This window comes from Cannabis sativa, chromosome 8 (genome assembly GCF_029168945.1).
Source record: "Cannabis sativa cultivar Pink pepper isolate KNU-18-1 chromosome 8, ASM2916894v1, whole genome shotgun sequence".
Taxonomy (NCBI): Eukaryota; Viridiplantae; Streptophyta; class Magnoliopsida; order Rosales; family Cannabaceae; genus Cannabis; species Cannabis sativa.
In genome coordinates, this window is record NC_083608.1 from 17,537,008 (window position 1) to 17,550,330 (window position 13,323).

Below are 13,323 nucleotides of genomic sequence, written 5' to 3' on the forward strand. Positions count from 1 at the left end.
TTAATTATTTATATAATTAATTTTGGTACAATTTATTTTAAGTATATTTTTTCTAGTATTAAACTAGAGACTAATAATTAAGCCTTCTCTACACTTAATTATTTATTTCTTGAATTTAATACATTTAATTAATTTGAAAATTGAATATCTAAGTTGATTTTTATCATCATACTTAAATTGTAATGACCGCTCTAGTAATATGGATTAGAAAAGGCAATTAGCACTAATTTTTATTATTTTATTATTATTTGTGAATTAAATTTAAATGTGGACCCCAATATTTAGAAATAAATATTAGAGTTATAATTTCTCAATTTCGGAGATTTTATTAAACTCTAGGGGTATTATTTAGCTTATATGTGTAATATGTTATTTTTGTAATTTTTGTTTGGCGACAACGGAAAATGCGATGGATGGCTAGATTGATCACATGGGTAAGTTTAGAACCTTATTTCATAGTGGGAAATATTTTAGAGAAAATATTTTATCGGGATTGAGCGGGGTTATGGAATTTGACCATTTTACCCCTAGTTTTGGTGAATACCCTAAGTTTGAGTTAAAGGGCAATTTGGACATTTATTTGAGTTATGGATAGGTGGCTTTGTGGTTAGTTGACACCTAGCAAATTTTATTCAGCAAGGAAAAAGGATTTTCCCAACTTTAATTCATTTTTGAGAAAATAGGAAAACTTAGAAATTCATCTCACCATTTCTCTCTCTCTCTTGCTTTCGGCTGGGGTTGATCAAAGGCAAAATCTGAGTTTTGCTTTCATTTCTTTGGATTTTCAAGAAGGTTTCAAGGGGGAACTCAATCTAAGGTAAGCCCTAGTGGTTCTTTCTCTTAACTTTTTCAAGTTTTGAAGTAGTTAAAATAGTGAAATGGTGTTTTAGGAGGCACAGAGTTTGTTGATGATTTGGTTCGAATTTTAGGGTTAGGTTGAGTAGAAATTAGGCCATAGCAGCTGGTTTTGATTGGTGTTAATGATTTCATGCAATTTTAAGTGTTGAATGCAAAGCTTTAAGCTTTAATGGCAAGTTGATATTTTTTGTGTTTTTCTGTGAAATACTGGCTGGGATTTATTATGTATGCATTGTTTAGGAGCTCTGGAAAGTTTGGTATCATTTGGTGGAAAATTGAGCAAAGAAGGAAGTGTTTTGGGATTACTGGTGCAAACCGGCAAACCGGTTTGCCATGCCCCAAAACCGGTTTGCGGTTTTTGGCAGATTCCCGAACACTTCGTTTTCTCAATTTTTGTCCATTTCAAGCCTCGGTTGGGTGTTTCCCCATTTCCAGAGTTAGAATAACCCCTTTAGAGTATAGCGAACCTAGGGTTTTGGTTTTGGGATTCCGGGATTAGGGTTTTAATCATGTGACTTACCCGGTTTCAAAATGTGATTAGTGGCATCCATCTAGCACGAAATTCCGTTCGGGTCGGGCTAGCACACTTGAAGTCGGAAAACAGGTAAGAACTGTGTATAATGTATGATGTGATTATCTGAATGTATGTATGTGTTAATATGTATACATGCTTATTTATTGTGATTCATACGCTACCAACACTTGTACGGTTGTGGTACGGAGTGCATTGGTAAGGTGTGTGATGTTTGAAAGTACATCATAGTGTTACCAGCACTTGTACGGGAAGGTACAAGGTGGTTGTGGTACAACACTAGATAGTACTCAGGGTGCGGTCATACCTTACCTATACTAATACGAAGGTATAATGAGGGTATGTGGTACATGGTACATGGTCGTGTCCCAGTTAGAACGTTCATACTCATCTGTTAAGCTCTGTAAATAGGTGTATGGGCGCCTATTTACAGGTCGGAAATTATATGATATGTTATATGCATTTCTTACTGAGTCTGTTGACTCACAGTTTCTGCTTCCATGTGTAGGTAAAGGAAAGGCGAAAGCTGAACAGGAGTGAACACGAGCTGGGTAGATTGTACATGTCAAGCAGCGTGACCTGGAGTGTTCGGTCTCGGGACATCTGGGAGTTATATTTTGAAAGTCGCTGTGCGACCTGTAAATCTGTATATTTTGGAATGTATAATTAAAAAGTAAAGTTTGTTAAGTTTTGAAAATCGGGATCCCGGTACTTGTAAATATTTTATTAAATTACAAAGTTTAATGTTTAATGCAAAAGTTTTAATTTGACACGTTTTTCGAGAAATTTCTTTGATTAGCAAAGATTGCACAATTATTGAAAAGCACTGTAGGCCTTAGCATTAGGGCGTTACAATTTTGGTATCAGAGCCGCCAGGTTTGTCTACCGAAGCTTGCTATGACATGTACAATCTTCATCAGAGAAAGCTCGGTTCACGGTTCAGTAAGCATGTACTTGTTTAGTATCTTAAATAAATGTGAAAGCATGTTAGGAAGCATACTAGATTTAAATTAAATATATTTTCTTAAAAGAAAAGAAAGTGTGTTGCCTTTAAGTTATTAAGAGCGGTGATAATTTTGATCGTCGTCTAACTCCGGCTCGCTTTATGGATTCGCAGTAAGTCTATTAAATGGACGCCCCGCGAAATACAAGAAGTCGGGGTGGCATGGTTGAGACCGGAGGCGGTCCGAGGAATCCTCGAAAATCCTCGTGGTCGCGGTCGTGGCCGTGGCGAGCTCGTGGTGGTCGCCCGTAAATCCACCTCAAGCTCCTCCCCGATTGGGAGCAAAGATTTGCGGAGATGCAAGATAGAATCCGCCAAGAAGATGAAGAGATCAAAGGTTGAGGCAGGGGTCCTCCCGCCGTGCCTCCTCAAAGTTCAAGCGTTGCGGTTCTGCGGTGCCGGCGGAACAACTCGTTGTTGGCAACCGCCGTATGGAACCGTTGTACGAAAGATTTCGAAATGTGCACCTCCAAAGGTGTTCGGGAGGCCACGATGTGATGAAGGCCGAAGCAAGTGGCTTTCGGTAATAGAACGCATTCTCAACTTTATGGGAGTGGTTGGAAATGACCGGGTAACCTGTGCCACTTTCCAGTTTCAGGAAGACGCTCTCGTGTGGTGGGAGTTAATAACCCTCACTCGAGACGTCACGCTGATGACCTGGGAAGAATTCAAGGAGTTGTTTAACTCCAAGTATTACAATGAAGCAGTCCGCAGTGCAAAGCGGAAAGAGTTCAACGATGCAGTTCAAACCGAGGGAATGCTCGGTATCGAATATACGACGAAGTGTCGACCGGTTGGCCAAGTTGGCAGCGGGAATTGTGCCAACCGACTTCGATAAAAAGGAAAAATACTTGGCGGGTTTGAGTGCAAAAATTAGACATGATCGGTTATTACTACTACCGAGGCAACCAACATGCGGAGATGGTTGAAAAGGCTTTGAGAGCCGAGGGTGCGGTAAAGTTCCTTCGGGAGGCCGGGTGACTCACGAGTGTTGGTGGAACCCTTTATTCCTACTCCTGTTATGGTAGGGATGGTGGTGACTCCACCAGAGCGAGAAAAGAAAAGTTGTTCCGGCCTTTCCTGGTGGCTCGGGGCAAAGCAAGACGGTTGCCGTGGGAATCAAGGCAAGGCAGGGGGACGCCGTGGGTTACTCTTATCCCGAGTGTCCAAGATGCAAGAAACACCATCCGGAGAGTGCTTAGGAAGACATGCTTCTGTGGCATGGTGGGGCATTTCAAGAAAGATTGCCCCCAGAAAGAAAGAGGAGCCGAAAGCCGAGGTGAAGTTCCTGCTCGTGTGTTTGCCATTACCCAAGCCGACACGGCCCTTCTCATACATTGTGACAGTCGGCTTCCCGTCAACAACTTGTTATTTACAGTATTATTTGACTCGGGAGCTACACGTTCATATGTGGCTACAAGAGTGATTGATCTTTTGGGTAGGCCTTGTGAAATTTTAGAAAGAGGGTTCGGAACCCTAATGCCTAGCGGGGAATTGGTTATCTCTAATAGCGCATTAGGTCTATGCCGATTAGGATCGAAGATAGGGAATTAAGTACCGATCTCATAGAATTGAAACTAGCGAGTTTGATATTATACTGGGAATGGATTTCTTATCCAAGTATTCGGCCGGTATAGATTGTAGTAGGCGTAAAATGGTGACTTTTCAATTTAGGAAGGTGAAGATCCATTTGTTTATGTTGGATCGGTTCAGGGGTCTCGGATCCCGGTTATTTCTGTGTTGAGAGCTAGGGATTTACTATGCAATGGTTGTGTAGGATTTCTAGCGGTAGTATTTGACTCCAGCAGACCTGAAACATTTGGGCCTGAGGTAGTTCGGGTAGTGAAGGATTTTCTTGATGTGTTTCCCGAGGAGTTGCCGGGATTGCCGCCACAACGAGAGATTGATTTTGTTATTGATTTGGCACCTGGAGTCGAACCTGTTTCTAAAGCTCCATATAGGATGGCTCCAGCAGAACTCAAGGAGCTTAAGTTGCAACTTCGGGGGATGCCGGATATTGGGTTTATTCGACCAGGTGTATCGCCACTGGGAGCTCGGTTCGTTCTTTGTAAAAAAGAAAGATGGTTCCACGTGGAATGTGTATTGATTATCGGGAACTAAACAAGCCGACGATTAAGAATAAGTACCGTTGCCTAGGATCGATGATCTGTTCGATCGGCTTCGGGGAAAGATTTGTGTTTTCAAAGATTGATTTACGGTCGGGTTATCATCAACTCGGGGTCGGGAGGAGGATATACCGAAGACTGCTTTTAGAACCAGATATGGGCACTATGAGTTTCTGGTAATGTCATTCGGATTGACTAATGCTCCTGCGGCCTTTATGGATCTTATGAATAGAGTATTCAAGGATTACCTCGATAACTGCGTTATAGTGTTTATCGATGACATTCTTGTATACTCTCGGTCAGATGAGGAGCACGAGCATCATCTTCGAATGGTGTTACAGCGACTTAGGGATCACAAGCTGTATGCCAAGTTTAAAAAGTGTGAATTCTGGTTGTCCGAGGTATCCTTTCTGGGTCATATTGTGGGGAAGAATGGAATTATGGTCGATCCAAACAAGGTGGAATCAGTGAAGAATTGGCCGAGGCCTAGGTCTGTGACGGAAATTCGAAGTTTTCTCGGGTTAGCAGGGTATTATCGACGTTTCGTCGAAGGATTTTCTAAACTTTCTATGCCCCTAACCGAATTGACTAAGAAAAATCAGAGATTTGTGTGGTCAGATAAGTGTGAATCAAGCTTTCAGGAGTTAGGCGGCGTTTGATAACCACTCTCCGGTGTTAGCTTTGCCATCGAATCAAGAGAAATTTGTTGTGTATTGTGATGCATCCGGACGAGTGCAGGATGTGTTCGATGCAAGCCGCGTAGTCATAGCCTATGCCTCTCGTCAGGCGAAGGATTATGAGCGGCGTTACCCAACTCATGATTTAGAGCTCGCCCTTTGTGGTTTTTGCTTTAAAGATATGGCGACATTATCTCTATGGTGAAAAGTGTGAAATTTATACTGATCATAAAAGTCTTAAATACTTTTTCACCCAAAAAGATCTGAATATGAGGCAGAGAAGGTGGTTGGAGTTAGTTAAGGACTACGATTGTGAAATATTGTATCACCCCGGGAAAGCCAATGTCGTGGCCGATGCTCTAAGCCGAAAAGGTCCCGGTCAAGTGTGTACTACGGTTATGATAGCTCCTCAACTAGCCTCGGAAATGGTTAGTGCAGGAATTGAGTTCGTGGTCTGAAACTACATAACTTAACACTCCAATACGATCCGTTGGAGAGAATCGAAAGGCAACCGGGAAGATCCCGAGCTAGTTAAAGTTCGAGATGAAGTGATAGCTGGTCGGCCTAAAGATTTTACAGTCTCGAGCAGTGGAATGTTGCTATATAAAGCTCGAGTTTGTGTTCCTAGTGTGGATGAGCTTAAGAAAGAGATACTTGATGAAGCTCACACCACACCTTATTCATTGCATCCGGGAACCACCAAGATGTATCAGGATTTGAAACCCTACTTCTGGTGGTATGGGATGAAAAGAGATGTGGTGGACTACGTGTCCAAGTGTTTAACTTGCCGGCAGATTAAGTGAACATCGAGGCGGCGGGGTTATTACGGCCTTTAATCCTTCCAGAATGGAAGTGGGAGGACATCGCAATGGACTTCGTAAGCGGTTTGCCTAGAACTACGGGAATGTATGATTCTGTTTGGGTCATCGTGGACGCATTCACAAAGTCGGCTCACTTCTTACCGTGAAAGTTACATATTCAAAGTGGATCAATATGTTTGAATTGTATGTGAAGGAGATAGTTCGTCTCCATGGAGCCCCTAAATCTATTGTATCAGACAGGGATCCAAAATTCACATCGAAGTTTTGGGTGAGTCTTCAGAAGGCTATGGGTACCAAGTTAAAGTTTAGTACAGCCTTTCACCCTCAGACTGATGGTCAATCAGAAAGAACTATCCAGATTTTAGAAGACCTATTGCGAGCCTGTGTCTTGGACTTTGAGGGTTCATGGATTAAGTACTTGCCTCTAATTGAATTCTCCTACAACAATGCCTACCAAAGTACAATAGGGATGGCTCCCTATGAGATGTTATATGGTAGAAAATGTCGTTCTCCTATTCATTGGGACGAGACAGAGAAAGGAAGTACCCGGGGTCCAGAATTAGTACGGAGAACCAATGAAGCTATTGATAAGATCAAGGCTCGGATGCTTGCTTCTCAAAGCGAGCAGAAAAGTTATGCCGATCCGAAGCGCGAGAGATGTTACATTTCGTGCGGGGAACATGTTTTCTGCGGGTTTCACCAATGAAGGGTATTAGACGCTTCGGGAAGAAGGGTAAGTTAAGCCCCAGTTCATTGGGGCCATTTCGTATACTTGAGAAGGTCGGGCAGGTAGCGTATCGGCTAGCCTTACCACCAGCATTGTCAGCTGTTCATGACGTATTTCACATTTCTATGTTAAGGAAATACGTGTCAGACCCGACTCATGTCTTGAGTTATGAAGCCCTTGAACTTCAACCAGACTTATCCTATGAAGAGCAACCTGTTCAAATTTTGGATAGAAAAGAAAAAGTTCTTCGGAACAAGACTATTGCACTGGTTAAGGTGCTCTGGAGGAATAGTAAGGTGGAAGAAGCCACCTGGGAGTTGGAGTCTGATATGAGGACTCAACATCCGGAGAGCTTTATTCGTTAGATTTTGGGGACGAAATCCTATTAACGGGGGGATAATTGTAATGACCGCTCTAGTAATATGGATTAGAAAAGGCAATTAGCACTAATTTTTATTATTTTATTATTATTTGTGAATTAAATTTAAATGTGGACCCCAATATTTAGAAATAAATATTAGAGTTATAATTTCTCAATTTCGGAGATTTTATTAAACTCTAGGGGTATTATTTAGCTTATATGTGTAATATGTTATTTTTGTAATTTTTGTTTGGCGACAACGGAAAATGCGATGGATGGCTAGATTGATCACATGGGTAAGTTTAGAACCTTATTTCATAGTGGGAAATATTTTAGAGAAAATATTTTATCGGGATTGAGCGGGGTTATGGAATTTGACCATTTTACCCCTAGTTTTGGTGAATACCCTAAGTTTGAGTTAAAGGGCAATTTGGACATTTATTTGAGTTATGGATAGGTGGCTTTGTGGTTAGTTGACACCTAGCAAATTTTATTCAGCAAGGAAAAAGGATTTTCCCAACTTTAATTCATTTTTGAGAAAATAGGAAAACTTAGAAATTCATCTCACCATTTCTCTCTCTCTCTTGCTTTCGGCTGGGGTTGATCAAAGGCAAAATCTGAGTTTTGCTTTCATTTCTTTGGATTTTCAGCAAGGTTTCAAGGGGGGAACTCAATCTAAGGTAAGCCCTAGTGGTTCTTTCTCTTCTTTTTCAAGTTTTGAAGTAGTTAAAATAGTGAAATGGTGTTTTAGAGTCATAGAGTTTGTTGATGATTTGGTTTGAATTCTAGGGTTAGGTTGAGTAGAGTTTAGGCCATAGCAGCTGGTTTTGATTGGTGTTAATGATTTTATGCAATTTTAAGTTTTGAATGCAAAGCTTTAAGCTTTAATGGCAAGTTGATATTTATTGTGTTTTTCTGTGAAATACTGGCTGGGATTTATTGTGTATACATTGTTTAGGAGCTCTGGAAAGTTTGGTATCATTTGGTGGAAAATTGAGCAAAGAAGGAAGTGTTTTGGGATTGCGGTGCAAGCCGAAACCGGTTTGCCATGCCCCAAAACCGGTTTGCGGTTTTGGCAGGATTCCCGAACACTTCGTTTTCTCAATTTTTGTCCATTTCAGTACCTCGGTTGGGTGTTTCCCCATTTCCAGAGTTAGAATAACCCCTTTAGAGTATAGCAGAACCTAGGGTTTTGGTTTTGGGATTCCCGGGATTAGGGTTTTAATCATGTGACTTACCCGGTTTCAAAATGTGATTAGGGCATCCATCTAGCACAGAAATTCCGTTCAGGTCGGCTAGCACACTTGAATTCGGAAAACAGGTAAGAACTGTGTATAATGTATGATGTGATTATCTGAATGTATGTATGTGTTAATATGTATACATGCTTATTTATTGTGATTCATACGCTACCAACACTTGTACGGTTGTGGTACGGAGTGCATTGGTAAGGTGTGTGATGTTTGAAAGTACATCATAGTGTTACCAGCACTTGTACGGGAAGGTACAAGGTGGTTGTGGTACAACACTAGATAGTACTCAGGGTGCGGTCATACCTTACCTATACTAATACGAAGGTATAATGAGGGTATGTGGTACATGGTACATGGTCGTGTCCCAGTTAGAACGTTCATACTCATCTACGTGCTTCCGTAAATAGGTGTATGGGCGCCTATTTACAGTCGGAAATTATATGATATGTTATATGCATTTCATCGAGTACCGTTGACTCACGGTTTCGCTTCCATGTGTAGGTAAAGGAAAGGCGAAAGCTGAACAGGAGTGAACCTGAGCTCGGGTGAGATTGTACATGTCAAGCAGCGTGACCTGGAGTGTTCGGTCTCGGGACATCTGGGAGTTATATTTTGAAAGTCGCTGTGCGACCTGTAAATCTGTATATTTTGGAATGTATAATTAAAAAGTAAAGTTTGTTAAGTTTTGAAAATCGGGATCCCGGTACTTGTAAATATTTTATTAAATTACAAAGTTTAATGTTTAATGCAAAAGTTTTAATTTGACACGTTTTTCGAGAAATTTCTTTGATTAGCAAAGATTGCACAATTATTGAAAAGCACTGTAGCGTGCCTTAGCATTAGGGCGTTACATAAATATTTCTTTTTCATGACATTTAATTAAATAGAAAATTATTTTTAGTTGAAATTTATTTTTTCAACTAAATTTAAATAACTTTCAAAATATATTTTTTCTTTATTTTATTAATCAATTTTCGAAATTGCATTTCTTAAATGCTAGAATTTCAAATTTTATCTTGAAAAATAGATTAAGTTGTAAATTAATTATTTATTTTAATTAATTCTTGGATCAACTTAAATCAATGATTTTTTTTCATTTATTGATTAATTTAAAATAAATTGAATTAAAGTATATTATTAGAAATTGAATTAATTAGTCAAAGGAAAATCTAGATAAATGATATTTTTGCTTGAAGTATTTTTCTAGTGTATTTAATTAAATAGAAAATTAATATTTAAGTTGATTTTCATCATCATACTTAAATATTTGAAATTTTTCTTATATATTTAATTAAATAGGAAAATTATATTTTTTGTTGTAAATTAATTTTATTAATTAATTTTGGGCCAACATTAAATTAGAATAATTTTTCCAGGATTAATTTTTTATTTTAACATGCATTTTCGAAAATTGTATTCTTAAATACTTTAATTTTTCGAAATGCAATATATATTTATAGAAAATTAAATTTGAGTTGTAAATGAATTTATATTAATTTTGTAACAACTTAAATTGAATATTTTTCTAAATATTTATTGGAAATTATTACTAAGATGGAAATAATTCATGTTATTTTTATATCCATCTAAGTAAAATTTATAAATATTAAATGAAAATTTATATTTAGAATTTTTCATTCTAAATTGGAAATTTTAAATAAATATATATTTAAAATAAATAAATTAAATAAAGAGAATCAAAGAAAATACAACTCACTTTAAATAATGAGCTTGATTATTATTAAGATATTCGATCTCCATTGTTGGTCTTACAAAAGTTAAATGTTTTCAATATAACCTCGAGACGCTAGACTTCGTCCCCTATGGATGGTTATTCGTTGAACGCATTTAACACCGTAAGATTTCATTTGATAAGTGTTTTGTGAGTTTTCGTCTCTATTTAGACTCTCCCCTACGATGACTACTTAGAGATAAACTCATAAAACATGAAACAATGGTGGAAGCTCATAAAATGAGAATAACCTTGACTCTCGCCTACCGGGACAACGTTGGATTCTTATTTTGATCGAATAAAAGGTTGCTAGAATGGTTTCTATTTTAGATGAGCTGACAACTCTATTCAATAAATGATGCTTTGACTCTCGCCTACCGGGACACTGTATCAGTTTGTTGAAAACCTTGGAAATTATTAAGGATTGTATGTTTTAGTATTTTCACTAGTCATTCCTATTTGCTATATGTTTATAATTTCTGAATTGTGTATGAATTTATATTGAACCATGTTATTTTCTGTTATTAAGTTGTAGTTTAATTTCGAATCTTCATTGTTGGTCTAACATGTTTGTTTTTCTAATGAGATAAATCCCTAATGGATTTTCACCATTAGACATACATAATAGTGTAAGATCTCGAAAGATAAATATTGTATATGCAACATCTAGCTGTTCATCAATTGATGACACTTTAGACTAGTATTTTTACAATATGAAACAAGAAGATTACATAAATAAGATTACTTTGTCTTTCGCTAATCGAAACATCGTTGGATTCTTATTTATAAACGAAATTATCCTAATTCCTCTTAGCTTATTCATTTCGAATTAGCTTTAAAAACATATCATTGGATGAATGGTCTATAAATCATTTCATGTCATTATATTTTCTCTTAAGAAATTAAATGACGCATATGATTATAATCCCGAAATTCTATTCCCAATTGATATAAATCCTCAATCTTAGAAATCTCCTACTTGTATGGGCAAATCTGACTTAGAGTTTGTATTAGTAGTGGTGGTCCAAGAAAGAATTACTCATTATATTTGGTTGAATTTAAGTCTTTGACTTTAATTTTAGAATCCAAACAGAAATTTTCTTATATTTCTAATTCCAGAATACAATACAGTTACACTTTCTCAAGTGTTTAATATCTATCTTCTATTAATGGATTAAAACTGTATGGAATATGAGTTAGGTATTCGGTGACCAGGATCCACTTGCAGTATTCTAAGAACTCTTTGATGTAACTATACCTAAGTCATCAAAACGACACAACCACATTTTTTTTAATCTATGGCATTTGTATCTTGTTCATAGTGGATTTGACAAGATCAATCTCTGCAAAGAGTTAATATGCCTATATCCACTGAAAGTAGTTCATCTCATTCGCAGATGGATGTACATTCAGGGGTGGATATGAGTTTTTCGTTGTATTCTTCAAACGATAACTCTAGATTATACCTTTTAGAAAGAAATTTGAAATGTTTGAAAAATTTCATTAATTTCTAGCAATAATTAAAACCATTAAGGTAAGTGGTTAAAGATCCTGCGAACTGATAGGGGTGGAGAAATAGTTAGTAGATATGCAGTTCAAAGATCATTAAATTGATTTTTGAATTATATCCAAACTTACCTCCCCAGAAATTTCGAGTTGCATATTGATGATTAGTTACTAGTCGTTGCCTAAATCCTTCTATGGTAATACAATTTCAGAATGATGTAATGGTTGGGTACTTAATGTAAATCATTACTAGATTCATGGATGACCTAATCAAAATCTTAAGAAAAGCTAGAACTGTTAACCATGGTTTGTTAGCTTTTCTAAGTGATTAGGGGTGGACCATCCCATTGTCAATAGATAAGAAAGTGTTTGTTCAAACAAATACTACTTTTCTAAGAAAATGACTAAGTCTGAAAAACAAGTAGCAAATAAAGGAGATATTTAATTCTTGATTCCAAAAGTGTTCTATCATCTTATATAACATATGATGATCCCACTGCCTCTGTTGTCTTGTCACAACCGAAGAGATCAATACCATTTAGTTTTCTTAGACATAATTCACGGTGCCTTGTCGTAGTGGGAGAGTTTCTAGGAACTCACCTTCTTATGACTTGGGAGACACTAGTGATTAAAATCCATTGTGAGTTTAAACAAGTAATGGATTGTCAAGATAAGAAACTAAGAAGAAAGCCAATAGAACTATGGTTTAATCCATTCACATGAAATAACCTAAAGTTTTCTATTACAAGGACATAAAAGGAAATTTTAGTTAGTAAGTCTATTCTATGGACTTAACAAACTTCCTGTTCCTAGTATTATAGGTTTGAGTTTATCTAAACCTATGGCTTGTGGTATACCTGGTAATTACTTACTCTAATGCAAGCAACTTACTTTAGTAAGATGCTGAAGCATTTTCTTTCTAATGGCAATCTATAGAAGCTTCACAACTTCTTAGGTATAGATTTTATTTATCTAAGGAAAAGTCTTAACTATTTCAGAAAAGATAAAGCCATGAAAGAATTTCTTATATCAACAGTGAGAGGTCTTAGATATGATTTTGTATGCCTTAGACCATGAGTAGGTATCAGATTAATCCAGGAGAAGAACATTGGAAGACAATCAAGTAAATCCTAAGATTAAGAAGAGGAACTATATGTTAGTCTATAAGAGTGTGTTTAAAACTCTTAGACTACACCACATCAGATTTCGAAATTTGCCTATGTGCTAGTAAATATTTCTGATAAGATGGTGGTTACTCTGGGGGTGGAATAGTGATTTTGGAGAAGTGTAAAAACCTATCTGAAGTCTCTAGGTCTACCAGAAAGGGACTGAATGTTAAAGTTGCAGGAAAGGTACTTATTCAGTCTAAGGAAAGTTCTATACATTTTTGGCATCATTCCAAATTGCCTTAAACTACTAGTGTTAATTTCCTGATTAACCAAAAGTAGTTGCCAAAGATATAGAATCCAGTATCCCAAGAGAGTAGACATATAGAGAGGAATTTCACATTATCAATGATTTTGTGATTAAAGGAAGAGTAATAGTGGAGAAAAGGTTGTGGTTAATTCAACCTTTCAGATCCTATTACGAGGAGTTTACTACTACTACACTTGATTTGTATATCAAGGTGTTGAGATTATTTGAAACGCACTTTTTGTTTTATATTAGTGCAAGTGGGAGTTTGTTGGGTTTTATGCCCTAAATAAAACTCATTTCAATATAATCAA